Source organism: Ambystoma mexicanum, chromosome 3q (assembly GCF_040938575.1).
Source record: "Ambystoma mexicanum isolate Mex_15411 chromosome 3q, UKY_AmexF1_1, whole genome shotgun sequence".
Classification (NCBI taxonomy): domain Eukaryota; kingdom Metazoa; phylum Chordata; class Amphibia; order Caudata; family Ambystomatidae; genus Ambystoma; species Ambystoma mexicanum.
The window spans coordinates 1077442947-1077464163 of record NC_090926.1 but is presented as its reverse complement, the minus strand read 5'-3'; the positions used below and the strand labels follow the sequence as shown (position 1 = coordinate 1077464163).

The 21217-nt window shown below is 43.8% G+C and overlaps 1 long non-coding RNA gene across 1 annotated transcript; it reads left to right on the top strand.

Moving 5' to 3' along the window:
• Positions 1-1315: 1315 nt before the first annotated feature.
• LOC138581955 (uncharacterized) lies at positions 1316-19880 on the top strand. The gene is made up of 3 exons (XR_011304903.1): positions 1316-1425; positions 19324-19420; positions 19538-19880. It is a non-coding gene; the product is annotated as an uncharacterized lncRNA (long non-coding RNA).
• The last annotated feature ends 1337 nt before the right edge of the window (positions 19881-21217 follow it).

The window sequence follows — 21217 nt, the reverse complement described above, 5'->3', positions numbered from 1 at the left end:
GCTAGTTTCTTGGGATCAATTTCCTTAGAGTCAGCCAAGTGCTGTATCAGCTCAGGAGAGCAGGCATCCAAAATAGTCTCAAGTAAAAAAAGGTTTCTCATTCCTTCAAAGGAGTTCACTCTGTAACCCTTAACCCAAACATCTTCTTCAAACATTCACATAACTAGGTAGCCCAAGGGTTACCATCAGTCTTTTTGAGGGTCCTAAACCTCTCACTGTACTGGGAAGAAGTCCTCCCGAATCTGGCTATTAATGCCAGCATCTGTCTTTCGTGTCACTGGCACTCAACTCCATAAGAGCATCACAATCATTCTGGGGGAGCCTAGACATGATCCATGCAATCAAATCATTCCCTCTTATCTCTTGTAAACTATAGGTGTATTCAAACGCATCCAGTTCAGGATCATGCATACTTACAGCTTCTTTAGTCAGGCGAGGCCTCTTGGGAGTCGGGACATTGGCTTTTTTTCACCTTCTATTATTTATATTAAACGTTAATGTGTCCAGTCCCATCCTCCACATTCCTCTGGTTTTCCCTCTTTCCACACATACAATATGAGGAAATATTCTCTGCCACCCTGCCCTCTTTGCCAACTCCTTCAACGGGTTGACCACAACCTTTCATTGACATAAAGGTAATTGCTGGCCTCTTGCCACCCTCTGACATGTATAGTGGTTCACCCCTTCTCCCTGTGTACACTGTGCCAACTGTCTGAGCAGGAACAGCACCATACCTGGCAGGGGCTCTGTCAAAGAGGATGGCAGCAGGAGCAAGGTGGCTGGATTTAGAAAATAAGGAACCGGGCCAAGCCACAAACATAAAGGTAGGACTAGGGCCGCCATCCCATTCAACCCCCCTCTACCCCTGACCCCCTCCCCCCCCCCCTCCGCGTAGGATCGTACATTAAAATAAATACAGTTTCCAGCACTTCCCTACTTCCATATAAAGTGCAGATTCGGGGGTGACACTGAGCATGTTAAAAACAAATCAGCGTTTGCGTTGCTTTTTTTAGGGGCTTTGCAATGAGTGATTCTCATGCACTCCCCGTGACGTAATCAGTAAATGCAGGCTGACAGTTAACAGAAAGGTCAGCCTACCCAGGGTGGAAGAGATGTACGTGACAAATGTGAGAAATGAAAGCAAGAGCACTGCTTATTATCAACAAATGTCCCCTTTATCAATTGCATCTCCCAACCCTTTCCTAAAACGTGACAGGTTTTTTCATTAATAAAAATCTGGGGAACAGAGGCGGCGCTTGCGACGGAGCGCGTGCCCTTCCCGCACCTCCGTCGGGAAAGCTGTGCAGATGGAAAGAGGACTTGGCGTCTGGCTCCGCAGTTACTTCCCACCCCTCTATCACGTGGAAGAGGCGGCGCCACGATGAAGGCTGTAATGATGCCCTCGTATATCGTACAGCCGTTTTGGTGGGTACTGCTCTGACGATGCACTGAGTGTCCAGAGTCCTCAAGTCTCTATAAGGGACCGTGCTGCTGGGGCCGCCATCATTAGATGGGGAGGCCGCCGGGTTCCTGCTTGCTTGGCTCTGCTACAGGGCGGGGCGGCCATTACCGCTCATCAGTTAGCAACACCACCAGACTCCAGCCTGATGGCTCGTCATTTGGGCTATGCTGGCGCTGCGTTGGCAGGCCGAGGGCCTAACCTGTAAAGTGCCCCCTACCATAACAGTGCCCCTGGTGGGCAACACTGTCCCTGGCCACCGGTGTCTAGCAGAGCCCCTGCCAGGCAACTCTGGAGCTGTGTGCCCCTGCTGGGCAACTCCGGCTGCGTTGTCCTGGGTGCCCCCAGGCCATGGCCAGACCGTGTATACGGTCTGTGACTGGGTGTCCCCCCTCCAACTGCGTGCCTAGACCATGTTCTCTGGGCCCAGACACAACACCTGGGAGTTGGGCTGAAAAGAAGCTCTTATAGCTGGGAGTGGGGTGCTCACAGGCTAGACAACTTTTGGTTCAACATGATAGGTGTATTTGTAGCGTGCGTTCGCCGGGGCGGGATTCGAACCTGTGACCATAAGGTCAGACACAGGCCCTGTGGTGGTTGCATTAGTCCACTGAGCCACAGACCCAGATGTGCGTCCAAAACCGAGATAACAGACCTGGCGGCTTTTAGATCTAAAGGGCACCAGGGTAACCTCATAATATTGACCCAAAGATCACAGCAGACAGCCGAGTGAAAGGCCTGGGCCTTCCTGGACATGAGTCTTACTATGAGATCAGAGAGTAAAGGCACAGCGGCAGATTCTCAGTACGTGCTACGAGTGACATAAGCGCAGAGGACGCGCAGTAGATGTTATGCTCAAAGGCGACCTGCGCATTTCAGCAGGACTGAGTGCCAGCGCATTTCAGCAGGATTGAGTGGCAGCGCATTTCAGCGGGATTGAGTGGCAGCGCATTTCAGCAGGACTGAGTGCCAGCGCATTTCAGCAGGATTGAGTGGCAGCGCATTTCAGCAGGACTGAGTGGCAGCGCCAATGATGCCCCCCCCCAGCCCCAGTATACATTAATGATGGATGCGTGCTCCCAGCACATGAATGGCTGCTTCTGTGCTGGGAGAGCCTTTCACACTGACAAATGCTCAACATAAAACAGAAAATAGCCGGCTCATGGGAAGGTTTGTTTTCTGCACATTTTAAAGCGCTTTTCAAATGCACAGAAATGCTCCCTTATTGTCGCTATTTTCGCTATTTTGCAAAAGGGTTAAAAAGGCCACTCCAATGTCTGTTATCACTAGGATGCCATGTCCGTGCCTCTTGTGCTGTGGGAGTGGGTTATATGATGGGATATATAGGATTGGGCCTCTTGCTGGCTGCACTACCACTTTATTGCTTTTATTATTTAATGAATGTATTATTTATTCTGTTCTCCTTTGCTCCGCACTTTCCACTTCTCCCCCTTCCTTGCACTTCTCCCCTCCCCCTCTCCCATGCACTTGCACGTTCTCAATGTCACTGGGCCTAGTAAGATCGTTGTTTTGTTCTCTCCGGTTCCCCTCCCTTGCCTTGTCGCGCTCTGAAACACTTGTGTACAAGCGCGATACAAATAAAATATCAATATCAATGATGGGTGGGCTGTGGCGCTAGTGCTGCATTATGAATAGGATTGGCTTGATGTCCTGGTAGCACTCTGTTGTTATGCGCTGTGGGAGTGAGGTATATGATGGGATAGCTGTGGCCCTAGTGCTGTGTTATGAATAGGATGGTCTTGATGTCCAGGTACTGCCGTTATTATGTGCTGTGGGAGTGCGGTATATGATGGGATAGCTGTGGCGCTAGTGCTGCATTATGAATAGGATTGTCTTGATGTGCTGGTAGCACTCTGTTATTATGTGCTGCGGGAGTGAGGTATATGATGGGATAGCTGTGGCCCTAGTGCTGCATTATGAACAGGATTGTCTTGATGTGCTGTTAGTGCTCTGTTATTATGTGCTGTGGGAGTGAGGTATATGATGGGATAGCTGTGGCACTAGTGCTGTGTTATGAATAGGATGGTCTTGATGTCCAGGTAGTGCCGTTATTATGTGCTGTGGGAGTGAGTTATATGATGGCAGGGCTGTGGCACTAGTGCTGTGTTATGAATAGGATGGTCTTAATGTGCTGTTAATGCTCTGTGATGTGCTGTGAGACGGAGTTATATGATGGGAGGGCTGCAGCTCTAGTGCTGTGTTATGAATAGGATGGTCTTAATGTACTGTTAATGCTCTGTGATGTGCTGTGGGAGTGAGTTATACGATGGGAGTTCTGCGGCTCTAGTACTGTGTTATTAATAGGATTGTCTTGATGTGCTGTTGGTGCTCTGACATTATATGCTCTTGGAGTGAGTTATATGATGGGAGGACTTTAACACTAGTGCTGTGTTTACAGTTTGATGGCTGGGCTGTGGCTTCAATACTCTGTCATTGATTGACATAGAGGCAGGACTCTGGCTTTAGTGCTGTGTTAGTAATAGGATGCCACAGCCATGCAGATAGTGTTTTTTGAGTAAGTTATACGTTTGGAGGTCTGAGACTCCCTCGTTGTGCTATTAATATGGTGGTGGTGTTGCGGCTTGAGTGCTGTGTTATTAATATGTGCTGTGGGAGTGAGTTATTTGATGGGAGCTCTGAGGCTCTAGTGCTGTATTATTAATAGGATTGGGTTGATGTGTTGTTAGCGCACTGTTATGTGCTGTGGGAGTGAGCTATATGATGGGAGTTCTGCAACTGTAGTGCTGTGTCATTAATATGATTGGGTTGATGTGCTGCTAGTGCTCTGTTATTATGTGTTGTGGGAGTGAAGTATATGATGGGAGGGCTGTTGCACTAGTGCTGTGTCATGAATAGGATTGTCTTGATGTGCTGGTAGCACTCTGTTGTTATGTGCTGTGGGAGTGAGGTATATGATGGGAGGGCTGTGGTACTAGTGCTGTGTTATTAATAGGATTGTCTTGATGTGCTGGTAACGCTCTATTATGTGCTGTGGGAGTGAGGTATATGATGGGATAGCTGTGGCCCTAGTGCTGCATTATGAACAGGATTGTCTTGATGTGCTGTTAGTGCTCTGTTATTATGTGCTGTGGAAGTGAGTTATATGATGGGAGTTCTGCGGCTGTAGTGATATGATATTATAAGAGCGAAGGCAGAAGCAAAGAGGAAGGTCTTGAGGTGCTTCCGGAACCGAAGATGGTTCTCCTCAAGTTTCAGGGAGGCAGAGAGGCTGTTCCAGAGGGAGGCCCCAGCCGAAGAAAGAGATGTACCCCAACTTGTTTCTTGGAGAAGCGATTGACCCTGAGAGAGTTGAAGGTGGGGAAGCGAAGAGCTCGAGTAGGAAGGTATTTCCGAAGGGAAAGTTGAAGGTATTGCGGACCCAGGCCCCAGAAGGCCTTGTGGACAATGCAAAGGGTCTCAAATTTAATCATAGCAGCCACTGGGAGCCAATGAAGAGATTTCAGGGCTGGACAGATACAATCCCTGGGCTGGAGGCCAAGGACAAGTCTCTCAGTCCTATTTTGGATGAGTCCCAGAGGGCGGAGAGTAGAGGCAGGCAGATTTAGAAAGAGGCTGTTACCCAAATGAAATGAAATAAACGTGATGATTGTAAGTTACAAATGTTACATTTATTATAAATCGTTACAAAGATTGACATGCGTGTGCATGTGCATGTTAGCATACACACCCCTGTCATACGCTGAGATAAGTCAATGGCAGACATTTTTAATACCATGCAGAGGTGTTAGGTGTACCCCTGAATTACCCTGAGATGAGGCAATGGCAGAATTTCTAATACCTTGGAGCGGTGTTAGGTGTACCCCTGACATACACTGAGATGAGGCAATGGCAGAATTTTTAGTACCTAGGAGCAGTGTTAGGTGTACCCCTGAAGTACCCTGAGATGAGGCAATGGCAGAGTCTGTAATACCATGGAGCGGCATTAGGTGTACCCCTGAAGTACCCTGAGATGAGGCAATGGCAGAATTTCGAATACCTTGGAGCGGTGTTAGGTGTAACCCTGACATACCCTGAGATGAGGCAATGGCAGAGTCTGTGATACCATGGAGCGGCATTAGGTGTACCCCTGACATACCCTGAGATGAGGCAATGGCAGAATTTTTAATACCTAGGAGCGGTTTTAGGTGTACACTTGAAGTACCCTGACATGAGGCAATGGCAGAGTCTGTAATACCATGGAGCAGCATTAGGTGTACCCCTGAAGTACCCTGAGATGAGGCAATGGCAGAATTATTAATATCTTGGGGCGGTGTTAGGTGGTCGATAATAGCAGAAATTTTAGATGTGTTTAATTTCAACTGTAGGCAGATCAGGCTTGACATAATTGGACCCATTGTTGTCAGAACCAGCTCGGCTTTTCATTGTTCTAAGGTATAAATGTATGGTATATACTTTTATGAAATGTCATCCCAGTTTAACTCAATTTTTTATTGTAGTAATGCAGATTGCTTTTTTCTTTTTTTTTTCTTTTTTTAAACGAATATAAGTCCTGTAAAAAAGAACTACTAGCACGATTTTTGTCTTTCCACTGGCTATTGTACTGCAGTTTTTGACTCTGTGAAAGGGGTTGTCAGGGGGCGGGGCCTCTACAGTGGGTCATGGTTTTAAGTCCGGTTTTTGCTTCAAACCAAGGTAGCAGCCCTGGCGGGCAGGGTGGGTTTGGAGCAGGCGTACAAGGCCATTGAGCTAATCGGGCTTCAGCCCCCCCTCCCTCTGCCCCCCGAAATGTGAGCTGAGGGGCAGCGCTGAAGCCAGATTAGCTTGCACCCAGGGCCGGCCTTAAGGGATGTAGCGCCCTGGGCGAATTGGCACACCCCTAACCCCCTACATGGTTAAAAGGGGGCAGGGCAGAAGGGGGCGGGGTCATGATCGGCCACTTGCTTTTTTTTTAACCTCCTCGCTCCGGCGAGTAGGTAATGATATGAATAGGGCGTGTCAGAACCCTATTGTCATTAAATGAGCCCGCTGCCACGGGTGCACTTAATGACAATGAGGCACCTGCCATGCCTTCTGCCACTACGCCAGCTCGGTGGAACCCTTGAAAGACTCCCCCGAACTGGCGTGGCAGGGGCTAATGGCGCCCTGGGGTGCATGGCGCCCCGGGCGGTCGCCCGTCTCACCCACCCCTAAGTCTGGCTCTGCTTGCACCCCATACTCTTCTGTTAGTCAGAGAGGGGAAAGACGCTTTTCCTGAAACAGGCGACTTTACAGTGTAACTGTGTTTGTGCAGGATAATATATTTGCTCAAACGCAGCACAACTTTAAAGCTGCTGCCAGTTTCAAGAAAGGCGTCCCTCACCTCTCTGCCTAAAAAAAAATCAATGGACGCATCAGCCACCTCCCCACGGATGTGTGCGAACATTACATGCACTTTCCCATCTGAGGGGATGGGGCTGATGTGCACACTTTCTTTTGGAGACGTTAGGAAAGCCTTTTCTGAAACTAGCAGGGCATATTAGCTCATTGTGTATGTATGCATGCATGTGTGCAAGGAGTGTGCATGTAATGTGTGTGTGAATGAGTGCATGATGTAAGCGGGGCTGATGTGCCTTTTGGAGACGCAAGGAAAGCCTTTTCTGAAACTAGTAGGGCATATTAGCTCATTGTGTTTGTATGTATGCATGGGATAAGCAAGTGTTGTGAGCACAAGGGTTTCCACAATTTTTTAAGGGGGCTGTGGTATGTGAGGAGAGATACAGCAGAAAAAAACGTACATATACCACTAGCTACCCACCTCTAATACACCGAAAGGTGGCTACTTGTCAGAAATTTACCTCACAGTAGGAATTTCATAGGATTATATCTCCCACCATAGACAAAGAAATGTGTTTAGCATATTTTAATTATTATATCAAACAACATGGTAAAACAACATAAAAAACCTATTTCCAGCGTTTGTTATTTGTAGAAACACAAATGGGCGGAAGAAGCAGACACCAAAACATTTGCAATGTACAACTTGCGTGATGTTAGTAATGGTGTATTTTGATCGCATTTTCAATTATACAACAACATGGTATAATAGCGTCAACATTTGAATATGTTTCTAGGGAGAAGGACAACACTGTTGCAATTTAAAGCTCGTCAGTAAAGTCCAACGCCCCGTCTTCAGGACGCGATAGGTTAAAGAAACACGTTACACTGGCAACATGGCGCCTATGTGTCAGTGTAGTGACCTAAAAAGATAAATAAAAATTGTTTTACTCAAACATGATAAAAACGGTGATGGTGGTGTTTGTGTGCATACAAAACAAGTAGCCAGGTTGCTAACCTTAAAAGTGATTTCTTTTGGTGTGATGGGCAAAGCGATTGCATGAATCAATTTAATTGAGGCGGCAGACCAGTCCGTCTTAAGAATTCAAGCTGTAAATCAATACGTACATTTATTTAGATTTTTGTTGAAACAAGTAACATATTGAACCAAAAATAGTTACATTTTGATATATGAATCAATCATATTTACCACTTTATGTGTAAGGCAGGGATTATTGTTTCAAGTCCTGCAGAGAAATTTCAGTAGTGTACCGAGTATCTATGGTATTTCGGATACTACATGTCCCATAATGCATCATGTAATCTAATAGAAATGCGAAAAGCCTTTCAATTTCACAGGTTTCACCTGATTTACGTTTCTTTCAAGCATTTGAGTGGCAGGGAGTAACACTTACTTGGCCATAATGATCCCCAAGGCTGTCTTGCATTGTTATATATTGGGTTAGATATTTTAAACCGCTCGCATGTCAGTGAATGGCTGTGTGTGGGAGACAAAGGCACCAGAGAGTACAATTAGACTCTCTGTACGTTTTTGAGCAACAATCAAGTGTGGCATGGATTTCAAAGCAGGCTTACCTGTCGTGTGTGCATTCGCCTTCACAGAATCGCTTTACCCCGTGGCTTTTTCCTTGGTTGAATACTGGTGTAAGCCAAATGTCATTCGTTGACATCGAAAGAGGACTGCCAAGTCCAGTCTATTCGTGTGTGTAATAGAGGAAGGACTTTCCTCAGTATTAGAAAGGGGTCGGCCATTTTTGAGTGTATGTAGATCCTATGAAGGTATACTTAACACTGCAGTAGATAATGATCTGCTTGCTAGTTCTCAGTAAGGGGGTGTGTATAGTGTGTCAAATACATTTTTTCTTATAGAGCAAATTTGTGCACACAATGGTTATGCATTATATGACAATTTTAGACAAGGCATCACCCTCCAGCAGACATGATAGACATAAATGGCAATGAGATCATATTTCATTAACCCCCCACTGGTTGTCTGAGCTATTAGTGGATAAACAGACTCCACTCTACGGCTATATTTAGACCGGACTGGACTGTATTGAGATTATAAATCCATTTTTGCTCCATTTTTTTAAGGAACAGATCCCTATTCCCTCCCCGTGGGTGAGCTTTAGATGTCTCAATAACAAACCAAAATATATCTTCGCATGTGTGTTTCGCTTGTAAATAATGGGCCACCAATGGTTTATCCGGAGTACCATTCCGTATGGCTGAGCGATGTTCGCCAATTCGTAATTTCACTGACCTGATTGTTTTGCCTATATAGATTAGCCCACAAGGGCATTTTATCCCATAGATCACCCATTTAGTCAGGCAATTTGAGAAGGATTGGTATTTCCATAGCCTGTCATACAGATCAATCTGTTTCAAATTCTTGGTCAAATGGCAGACTGAACAATGTCCGCATGCATAATGACCACTGACTGGTGGCAGTCCCCATAATGTAGATTGAATGGGTGTCTCAATGTTGTTAATAGGGTAAGTGTGTACTAATTTATCCCGCAGATTAGGCATCCGCTTGAAGGCAAATCTAGGACAATTGGGTTGAAAATCATTGGTATGAATGATTTTCCAATTTTTTAGTATCACCCTTCTTAGGTCATTACTCAGGGGCGAAAAAGATGAGACACATGTAATTCTATCATCTTGTGGTTTTGTGTGTTTCTGAAGGATCACTTCGCGATTTGCGTTACGTGCTCTCTTCATAGATCTCTTGATTATTTTCCGAGGATATTGTCTCTGTTTTAGTTTTTCGCTCAAGAACTGGCTATTGATTTTAAAGTCAGCCAATTCACTACAGTTCCGTCGGATTCTAAGAAATTGTCCGTAGGGTAAATTTTCCCGTAGACTAGACGGATGGAAGCTGCTGAACAATAAAAGCGTATTCTTGTCTGTGGGTTTTTTGAATAATGTAGTACCCAGTTGGTTTTCCTTTTTGAATATTTTCAGATCAAGAAAGGCTATATTGTCAGTGCTTGATGACATGGTGAATTTGATGGTTAGAGTTTGGCTGTTGAGCCATATTAAAAAGAGATCTAGTTGGTCCTGGCTTCCGTGCCAAAGCATGAACACATCGTCTATGTAACGATGCCATGAACTAATGTGTTCATGGAAGGGATTAGTCGCCGTGTAGATGAAATTAGATTCGTAGTGATCCATGTATAAATTCGCTAAGTCTGGTGCAAATGTAGCACCCATTGAGGTCCCTTGCCTTTCTTGGTAAAAGGTTTGAGTACACAAGAAAAAGTTTTTTGTCAGTGCCAGCCTCACGCATTCGATGATAAAATTGGATGGCACTGTACGGTCAGCTCTTGTCTCTAGATATTGATGTAATACTTCAATGCAGTGGTCCTGGGGGATGTTAGTGTATAACGACTCTACATCCAGGGTGACCAAGATGTCATCGGCCCCTGGGTGTAGACTGGCAACGATGTGTATCATAGCTGTAGTGTCTTGCACATATGATTTCATCTTAGCCACAAATGGTCTCAGGAAGGAGTCTGCATAGATGGACAAGGGCTCCAACAATGAGCCTATAGCTGAGACAATCGGGCGACCAGATGGATGAATCGCATTCTTATGTATTTTGGGTAATAAGTAAAAGGCAGGAGTGGTCGTATTGGGTCTAGTCAGGAACATCAGCTCATCCTTACAGATCCACTTTTGATCGTGTGCATGTTTCATAAGGCTCAGAATTTCTTCAGTCAATCCCGTAGTAGGGTTGCCCACAAGTTTCCGATAACAGAGTTGGTTATCTAACTGTTTTTCAATTTCCAGATTGTATGCATTCACATCCCACAGTACGATACCCCCTCCCCCTGTCAGCGGGTTTCACTACAAAGGAGGTATTGCTTTCGGGATTTTTTAGAGCTCTTCACTCTGCTTGTCTTAGATTATCTTTTTGTTGGTTTTTGTTTTTAAAAAGATAATTTAATTCTCTTATTATTTTGTTTTCGAAAGTGAGAATTTCTGGAGAGATCATGGCTGGTGTTGCTGTAAAAGACGAAGGACATTTAAGTCCTGATATATTATCATCTGGAGTCAGCCCCTCTTTTGGATTGCGGAAAAAATACTTGAGCCTTATCAGTCTGAAGAAATTTCTCATCTGTGCCTCAGTGGTAAATTTATCGGCAGCTTTGGTTGGAACAAAGGATAGTCCCTTACCTAAGACACTGGTTTCTGTCTCAGTGAGATGGTGGGAACTAAGATTGAAAACCGGGATTACCAGTTGTTCTGTGGCGGTTGCCACTGTCTGGTCAGCATCGTGCGATTGCCCCATTGTCTGTTCTTCCCGCGTTTCCCCTGTCCCTGAAAAAACTGTGGTTGGGCACCTCATTGCGCTAAGCCTCCACGGCTAGTAGAGGGTTGTGCTGTAGAGGAATCAGAGTCACTGCTGTTGGATGAGTTAGAGAAAGTGACAAATTTATTTACACGGTTTCTATTATTGGATGGACCCCTCCCTCCCACTTGGTTGGCATTTTGTTGTTGAAAAAAGGTTGGGTTTAGATAGGGATAGGTGGACTCTTCCTTGTAGTTAAGTATATCTTTTTTTAACTTCCATATCTTTTTGTCCAAGGTAAATGTTTTAAATTTTTTCATTTCGTCCTCTATATTACCCAATAGTATTTTTATGCTTGGAATGGCAGATTCATCATTAATTTTTTTCTCTAAAGTATCCAGGTCTTCTTTTTGTTTCTTTGACTCCTCCTCAGCTGTCTCAATGACTAATATCACCCAGTCTCTGGAACATTTATTAGCTACCCCGCTAAAGGTGCCCATAAATTTCGGATTATCCGGAAAGACGCGTGGGATATTTTTGACCTGAAGGCCCTCTGGGATCACTCCGGCCCTCAGGTATTCAACCATAAGTTGGGCGTGTGATTCAGTGCGTATCAGCTTTTTTTTCTTTTGGGTCAGGAGATCAAGATCATTTGTATTTTGAGGAGCTGTTACTGCTGTTGTTGGTCCTGGGGATGGACCTAAGATTGAAGGTAATTCCAAACATCTTTTGCATAAATCCTCGGAAAAAGATATATAATTAACTTTTTCCATGATGTGAATTATGCTCAACCGACCAAAAGGGTCGTCATAAAAGGGATAAGCAAGTGTTGTGAGCACAAGGGTTTCCTCAATTTTTTAAGGGGGCTATGGTATGTGAGGAGAGATACAGCAGAAATGTGTTTAGCATATTTTAATTATTATATCAAACAACATGGTAAAACAACATAAAAAACCTATTTCCAGCGTTCGTTATTTGATCAAAATGTAATTATGTATGCACACAAACACCACCATCACTGTTTTTATCATGTTTGAGTAAAACAATTTTTATTTATCTTTTTAGGTCACTACAATGCCACATAGGCGCCATGTTGCCAGTGTAACGTGTTTCTTTAACCTATCGCGTCCTGAAGACGGGGCGTTGGACTTTACTGACGAGCTTTAAACTGCAACAGTGTTGTCCTTCTCCCTAGAAACATATTCAAATGTTGACGCTATTATACCATGTTGTTGTATAATTGAAAATGCGTTCAAAATACACCATTACTAACATCACGCAAATTGTACATTGCAAATGTTTTGGTGTCTGCTTCTTCCGCCCATTTGTGTTTCTACAAATAACGAACGCTGGAAATAGGTTTTTTATCTTGTTTTACCATGTTGTTTGATATAATAATTAAAATATGCTAAACACATTTCTTTGTCTATGGTGGGAATATAATCCTATGAAATTCCTACTGTGAGGTACATTTCTGACAAGTAGCCACCTTTCGGTGTGTTAGAGGTGGGTAGCTAGTGGTATATGTACGTTTTTTTCTGCTGTATGCATGCATGCATGTGTGCAAGGAGTGTGCGTGTAATGTGTGTGTGAATAAGTGTGTGAATGAGTGCATGATGTAAGCAGGGCTGATGTGCACACTTGCTTTTGGAGACGCGAGGAAAGCCTTTTCTGAAACTAGCAGGGCATATTAGCTCATTGTGTATGTATGCATGCATGTGTGCAAGGAGTGTGCATGTAATGTGTGTGTGAATGAGTGCATGATGTAAGCGGGGCTGATGTGCACACTTGCTTTTGGAGACGCGAGGAAAGCCTTTTCTGAAACTAGCAGGGCATATTAGCTCATTGTGTATGTATGTATGCATGCATGTGTGCAAGGAGTGTGTGTGTAATGTGTGTGTGAATGAGTGTGTGAATGAGTGCATGATGTAAGCGGGGCTGATGTGCACACTTGCTTTTGGAGAAGCGAGGAAAGCCTTTTCTGAAACTAGCAGGGCATATTAGCTCATTGTGTATGTATGCATGCATGTGTGCAAGGAGTGTGCATGTAATGTGTGTGTGAATGAGTGCATAATGTAAGCGGGGCTGATGTGCACACTTGCTTTTGGAGACGCGAGGAAAGCCTTTTCTGAAACTAGCAGGGCATATTAGCTCATTGTGTATGTATGTATGCATGCATGTGTGCAAGGAGTGTGGTGTAATGTGTGTGTGAATGAGTGCATGATGTAAGCGGGGCTGATGTGCACACTTGCTTTTGGAGACGCGAGGAAAGCCTTTTCTGAAACTAGCAGGGCATATTAGCTCATTGTGTATGTATGCATGCATGTGTGCAAGGAGTGTGCATGTAATGTGTGTGTGAATGAGTGCATGATGTAAGCGGGGCTGATGTGCACACTTGCTTTTGGAGACGCGAGGAAAGCCTTTTCTGAAACTAGTAGGGCATATTAGCTCATTGTGTATGTATGTATGTGTGCAAGGAGTGTGCATGTAATGTATGCGTGAATGAGTGTGTGAATGAGTGCTTGATGTAAGGTGGGACTGGGTGTGCATGTAAATGAGCGAGTGTATGGTAAATGGGATGCTTAAGTGAGTCAATGTGTAATTCTTTGTGCGCCTGTGTGTAATGCTGGCCTGCTACCATTTGATACTTGGGCTCCATGCCAGACAACCCTTTGGGTAGAACAGAGGGGGCTGCGCCCCTCCCATCAACAGTTACCCACCACCATGCCCCGAAATGTAGACTTCATTGCGTCCCAGGGGAAGCAGACATACAACATAATCATCCACTGTGACGTTACAGTGGACTATGGCTTACAGGGGAACCGCACACGTGGAGCTCTCAATTGTTGCAAATGGAAGCAAGTTCATGAGTTCACGTGTGAAATCCCTGGTGGCGCCCCGACTTGCTGCGGCAGGTTTCTTATTGGCTCCCTTCGCTGTCTGATTCGCCACCTGGGTTCTGGTCAGTTACTGTCACCACGGGAAACATGAGGTCATTTTATGCTAGTGCTTGCCAGCCCTGCGCGCCCTTCAGCCGGGTCTCCGACCTTGGGCAAGCTAAGCCGCTTTGGGTGTCAGCAGCTGCAAGCTCCTCTGACAGTCGGCATCTGTAACCCTTGACCCCGCTGGCATCGCGTATCCTCGGGTCACGCCCTTGATGTCACAGAGGCGCTCCAGCCCAGTGCATCTGAACCACCTAGTCGGTATTTTTAGCTCGGCGAAGGTGGCCTTTAACGTATTTTACTGCGCTGTCAAAATCATATCCTGAAAGTAGTTTATTATCTCAGAAAATGATCTCGCCACCCTCCCCTCATGATCTCAAGACCCCTCAAGAACTCACCCCCCCCCCCCCCGCTTCCCTCAGTGACCTACAGGCAAAGGAGGCTCGCTTATAAAAAGCACTTCTCAGTGGGCTGCAAAAATGCTATTACATAACAGGACTCCAAAACCGCACGGCAAACCACCTAATGGCATTTTATTTGAAGTGAAGTGCATTTTTGCTCACAATGGATGTGCCAATACTAATGAAATATTCGTAAAACTACCTTTATGCTATATGTAAACATTTACATTTTATGTGGAACCATTTGCATAATATATCTGATCATTTGCCTTCTTTCTGTGGCTTTCTTCACTCCAGCCGTAACTCTCCATTTTATCTGCATTTCCTTGCCTTCTATCTGTAACACTCTCCATTCTACCTGTGTTTGTACTCTGTGATCAGTGCCTGCCTCATTCAATCTGTTGCCACGTTAATACCATCTGCAACCACCTTCAGTCATTCTGTAAACACATTGATTCCATTTTTAAAAAAAACTTTCTTCATTAGAGATTCACATCACGGCGTGTTCAGGTGAGCATGGGTGAGGCCCGACCCTCCTGGGCCTTGCTATCTGGGCATTGTATTATACTTTGAGCCCCCCCTGCCCTGCCTACAGCGTTGCTTGCCCCATGTCCCTGCTTCCTCTCTCCTCCCTCATCCCGCCTCCCAGCCGTCCCCCGTGGTCTGATTGGCAGCTATGTAAAGCAGCCAGCGAACCTAGTCGCCTTCCCAGCTCCCGACCGCCTTTAACATCACAGCATGTTCAGGTGAGCGTGGGTGAGGCCCGCCCCTCCTGGGCCTTGTTATCTGGGCATTGTATTATTCTTTGAGCCCCCCGGGCCAGGCCTGCAGCGTTGCTTGCCCCGTGTCCCTGCGTCCCCTCTCCTCCCTCATCCCGCCTCCCAGCCATCCCCTGTGGTCTGATTGGCAGCTGTGTAAAGCAGCTAGTGAACCTAGTCACCTTCCCAGCTCCCGACCGCCTTTAACATCACGGCGTGTTCAGGTGAGCGTGGGTGAGGTCCCGACCCTCCTGGGCATTGGTTTATTCTTTGAGCCCCTCGGGCCCTGCCTGCATCACCAATTAAATCACTTAAACAGGCATTTGAGAAACTGGAATCATTATCCAAGAAGGAACTATCCCGCTGGTGGGAAATAACCACCATGGAAAAATACCTAAAAGTTGGAAGAATACCGAGAGGACTACGTATCTGCATCCTACCAGCTTTTGAAGAAGAGGATGTAGAGGATCTTAAAGATTGGGAAGAACTCTTAAAAACAACATCAAAGGAAATGATCCATAGGATTATTATGTATACCAAAAAAGTCCATGCAAAACTGTTAGATGAGATAGAAGGGATCAAAAAGACAATAGAAGACCCAAACCTCCCTGAAGCCACCTTTAAAAACTATCAAATAATGGATGAGTATCTGAACAACTACGAAAAAGAAATTAAAACAAAAAAACAACAGGCATTCCTACGCGATGAATTGGACTACAAATTCAAACGTGTCTATACATTTCAGAACAAATTCAGAACACGACCATCAACCAGACAACAACCTAAAAAAACAGCGGCCCCTATGAAAAAATCTCAGGAAACTACTTCAGAATCATCAGAGCCAGACAGTGCAAGTGAACAATCAGCAGAAACCATGGATGAGGAATGTGCATCAGAAGAAAATACTACATACTCTTTTTTAGAGGAATACCAAAAACACAGGCAAGGGCCTATCCTCTCTACCAAAGTACACAGCAACTCAGAAATCAACAAATGCAACATGGAGACACAAATGGTGGCCTACAAAGAGGGGCAGGAGGGGCAAGATCAGAACAAACAATAGACAATCAAAAAGGAATGTGGGCAAGATCCAAAAACTCAAACCAGAAGAAAACCTAGTTCTCAATCTTTCAAATACAGAACTTTCAAAGGAACTCTACTCAGCACTTAACAAAGGGTTATCTTTCAGTCCAACCAACAGACTGGACTTTTTCCAAACATATGTGGATCTTCATAAATTCAGTAGATTACTTATACTAAAGAAATATTTTGCTACTTATCAAAAAAGCCAAAAAGTAAGAACATCAAAACCCCCAATATCGGAGCTCACAATACAAGACACAGAACATACAGTAAGCCTATTTAACATTGGAGACTCTGAAGAAAGACATACAATGGAAACCCTATTTACAGACCTTGACATAGACACTGGACAAGCAGCATCATCAAAACTCAAATCAAAATCTTCTTTCATTCCACAGACCACTATGGACAATACAGTAGACATATTTACACTAGCAGTGGAAAAAGATCTAAGAAAAGTCTACACACAGAATCAACAAGACAAAAGGAAGCACAATAACCTCACCAAGAAAGAAAAAAATGCAATTTCGAATCTCAGTAAAAATGACAACATTACAATAAAGGAGGACGACAAAGGAGGTAAAATAGTCCTTTTGAATACCCAGGATTATATAAAAATGGCGGAAAAACATCTGAATGACACAACGTGCTATACTAAACTTAAAGATAACCCTCTACCTACGATCATGGCAGAATGGAACCAGATGATTACAGACTGGTATGAGAATGGCCTTCTTTCAGAAGAAGAATTAGACTTTCTGAAGACCAAACACCCGGTACTTGCCACAATCTACCTCTTACCTAAAATACATAAAAGTTACCTAACAATACCTTCTAGCAGACCGATAATTAATGGCATAGGCTCAGTTACAGAACCCATTTCAGCATACATCGATCGTTTTCTACAACCGCAGCAGCAAATCTAGCATCATTCGTACAGGACACAAAACATATCATACAACAGTTGGAACTCATAAATTGGGACGAAAATTACAGACTAGTCACCTTTGATGTTACAGCTCTGTACACCAGCATTCTGCATTTGAAGGGCATGGAAACAACAGAATACTTTCTAAAAGCAAGATCCATCTCATATCTAGAACAGAACAACATGATACTCGAAATGTTGAATTTCGTTCTACACAACAATATATTTCTGTTCAATAACATCATTTATAAGCAATGCCAAGGCACCACCATGGGAGCCAAATTCGCACCTTCTTATGCAAACCTGTACATGGGCAGCTTTGAACTAAAACATGCCTGGCTGAACAAAGCATTCACAGATGATAACAACATTGTATTTTGGGGCAGGTACAAAGATGACATTTTGGTAATATGGAATGGCAATCAAGCAACCCTGCTAGACTACCACAAATATCTCAATAACAACAACTATAATCTTAAACTCACCATGGAAGAAAGTACTAATCGGATTCATTTCCTGGATTTGGAATTATACATTGAGAACAACAAAATTCAAACAACACTCTACACAAAACCAACCGCAGGTAACAGAATTCTTCATGCCCGCAGTAATCATCCACCACACACGATCAAAAATATACCCTATGGAGAATTCATCAGAATCAAACGCAACTGTACCCAAGAGAATGAAATGAATAAACACACGGAGACAGCAACCTTGAAATTTCAAAAAAGAGGATACAACAAGAATCAATTGAAAGCAGCATCAACCAAAGCGAAACAACGCAACCGCAAAGATCTTTTACAGAACAAAACTAAAGATGGGCAAACAGACAAACAAGAAAATAAAATTAGATTTGTTACCACTTACAGTACGGACAACAAGATATTGAGGAAGATACTCAATAAACATTGGAATATACTCAAACTGGACAGTGATCTTAAGAATTTTGTTGAAGACTATATCCTCATTACTTACCGGAAAGCCGAAAATCTAAAACAAATCTTATGCCCATCACACTTCACATCAGGTGTATCACCAAAAGGCAAAATTCAACTATGGTCACAAGACAAGCTAAAAGGTTTTTTCAAGTGTGGACAATGTAACTATTGCAAATTCGCAGAAAACAGTAAAAAATAAATCAGATTACCCAATGGTAAAGTATACAAAATCATGGATTTCATGAGCTGCAATACGAGCTACACAATAAATGCTGTCATATGCATATGTTCCAAGATCTACATAGGCAGCACTGTAAGGCCTCTGAAAATCAGAATCTCAGAACATCTACACACCATTAGAAACAGAGACATAAGATACCCGCTTGGGAAACACTTTGCATCTGAACATCCAGATAACAACATAGATGGTATTAGATTTCTCGGGATTGAACATGTCAAGATAAGCCAGAGAGGAGGAAACAGGGAGAAAAAACTCTGTCAGCATGAAGCGAAATGGATATGCATTCTAGACTGTTGCAATCACGGACTAAATTTTGACACAGAAATGGGCCACTTTTTCTAGACCAAGTGTGCAACCAAAAGTTATTTCTATGATGGAAAATGTAATGAACAGTTTATCTTAATCTGCATGTGTATTTTTATTATTATTTTGATTTCTTTCACATATTTTATTCACCATATATTAGCGTGCAAGACTGACCAGCACAAATAAGACATAGGACCTAACATCAGGATTCTAAAATATTTTTCCATTAAGCTAATATAAATTAGTCTGCACTTAGATTCGGGCCAAATTAAGCCCTTCTCATCCAACAATCCATATAAATGAAAATATAGAGAATTCTCGTATTAGGGTTCACAAAATCACAATCAACAACGTCCACCCGATCCAAAATGGCAACCGGGAGGCGTATGCAGCGTCTAGAGCGTAGTGACGTCATCACGCAGCGTCACAACGCTCCAGACGCAAAATTTAGAGCGGCCATTTTGGGGGATGCATTGGACAATCGAATCTGATGCATCTCCCCAAAATCGTGCCGGAATTGAACAGGATAACAGCCGTAAGGAACTCAGGTGAGCCCATCAATGTCAATGCCAATGCCATAGAGGAAAATTAGCTAGAGAAATGCTACTTACATTTTTTACACAAAAGATTTTCGTTTTTGCTACTTTATAGAGCACGAGTGGTGAACTGCCAAACCGGCAACTCTTGACTATGCAGGCAACAAAGGAATGCACCTAGGAAACGTATCACATTTTCAAGCATATCACAAGTGAGTAGTATTGTCTATGTAATTAATCAATGACATTGGACTTTTAATGAAAGCAGGGCTTACACAAACCATGGTCATATACAACCTTTTTTTTCTCTTGTTCCCTTTTTTCCATAGAACTGCATTAATGGCAACACAGACAGTGTTTTCATAAATAAAAGCTACCTAAATCCCTCCTGAAGAACCATGCAAAACATAGCATGGTGAAACACGTGTAGAGGGTGTCAGCTCAAATAACCAGAGGGTGTTAGCCTAAACAACTAAACACAATATTGAATGTAAACAAAGGAAAATCTTTTTTTCTTTAAAAAGTAACAAATGTGAATGAAAATGAATCTGCATTTTTCAAACATTGGTAAATAATGAAAACAAATGGAATGAATCAAATTGAAAAATTGGGAAGAAAAAAAGTATAAAAAAATGGAATGAAGTAATTCTGTATAATTTTCTTTTTGAATACAATTTTGATTTGGAGCGCAACAAGTGGAGTCTTTGTGGTTCTTCCTTCTTTATCTGTCTGCAGCGTTGCTTGCCCCGTGTCCCTGCTTCCCCTCTCTTCCCTCATCCAGCCTCCCAGCCGTCCCCCGTGGTCTGATTGGCCGCTGTGTAAAGCAGCCAGCGAACCTAGTCGCCTTCCCAGCTCCCGACGCCTTTAACATCACGCCGTGTTCAGGTGAGTGTGGGTGAGGCCCGACCCTCCTGGGCCTTGTTATCTGGGCATTGTATTATTCTTTGAGCCCCCTGGGCCCTGCCTGCAGCGTTGCCTGCCCCGTGTCCCTCCTTCACCACTCCTCCCACCTCCCAGCCGTCCCCCGTGGTCTGATTGGCCGGTTGGCTCCTTTAACTGAGCCTTCCAGAACAGCCCTCTGCCCGACAGCCCCTGCGTCTAAGGACCCCAAGGCAAAGGGGGCTCCTACAATGACGGCTCCAGAATGTGTCTGCAGGTGTCCGCAGGGGAAGCCAGTCAAGCCAGCAGCTAACAGACACCAAAAAAAGGTCTGTGAATGTCGGCATGTACTACACTTGGATGGAATTTGAATGTTAGCATGTCTCAAACTTAGAATTGTGAATCTTAGCCTGCGTCACATCTAGATAGGATTATGAATCTTAGCATGTGCCACACTTAGGTGGAATTCTTAACCTTAGCCTGCGTCGCATATAAATAGGATTGTGAGTGTCAGCACGTCCCACACTTAGATGGAATTTGAATGTTAGCATGTCTCACACTTATAATTGTGAATTTTAGCCTGTGTCACATCTTTTTTTTTTAATTTTTTTTTTTATTGGTTTATACAAACCTTTAAAAAGAAGACAAATACAACACGTATAAAGTTTTTTCCACAATCCATACATTCCAAGTCTTAGCCCTCCGATCAGTTCAATTTCGTTTAGGTACACAGGTTCGAATTAAACATTCATAAATTAGATCACTTTGGAGTTTGACTTTCATTAGGCTTTGAATTTATAGGCACAGCATTCAGCGCGTCCTTTATCACACAAATAAATGCCACTAGAGCGTATAAGACAGGTCGATTAGAACCGTCAAATAAGGCTCTCCACCAATCGTCCTTTGTCAAGGTTTGATATTTAGCGGTTATTGAACCAAAAATGATAGATCTTTGCTGAACAAACCCAGAACATGACATCGTCAAGTGTTTTAAAGTCTCGATTTCAGACTGGCAAAATCGGCACTTTAAATCCAGGTCGGCATGTTGTGCCCAAAAACTTAAGCGTTCCTTGGTTGCCAGAATGTTCAGCCTAAAGTGCATATAAAAAGCCCTGCTATGTTGGTCGGGA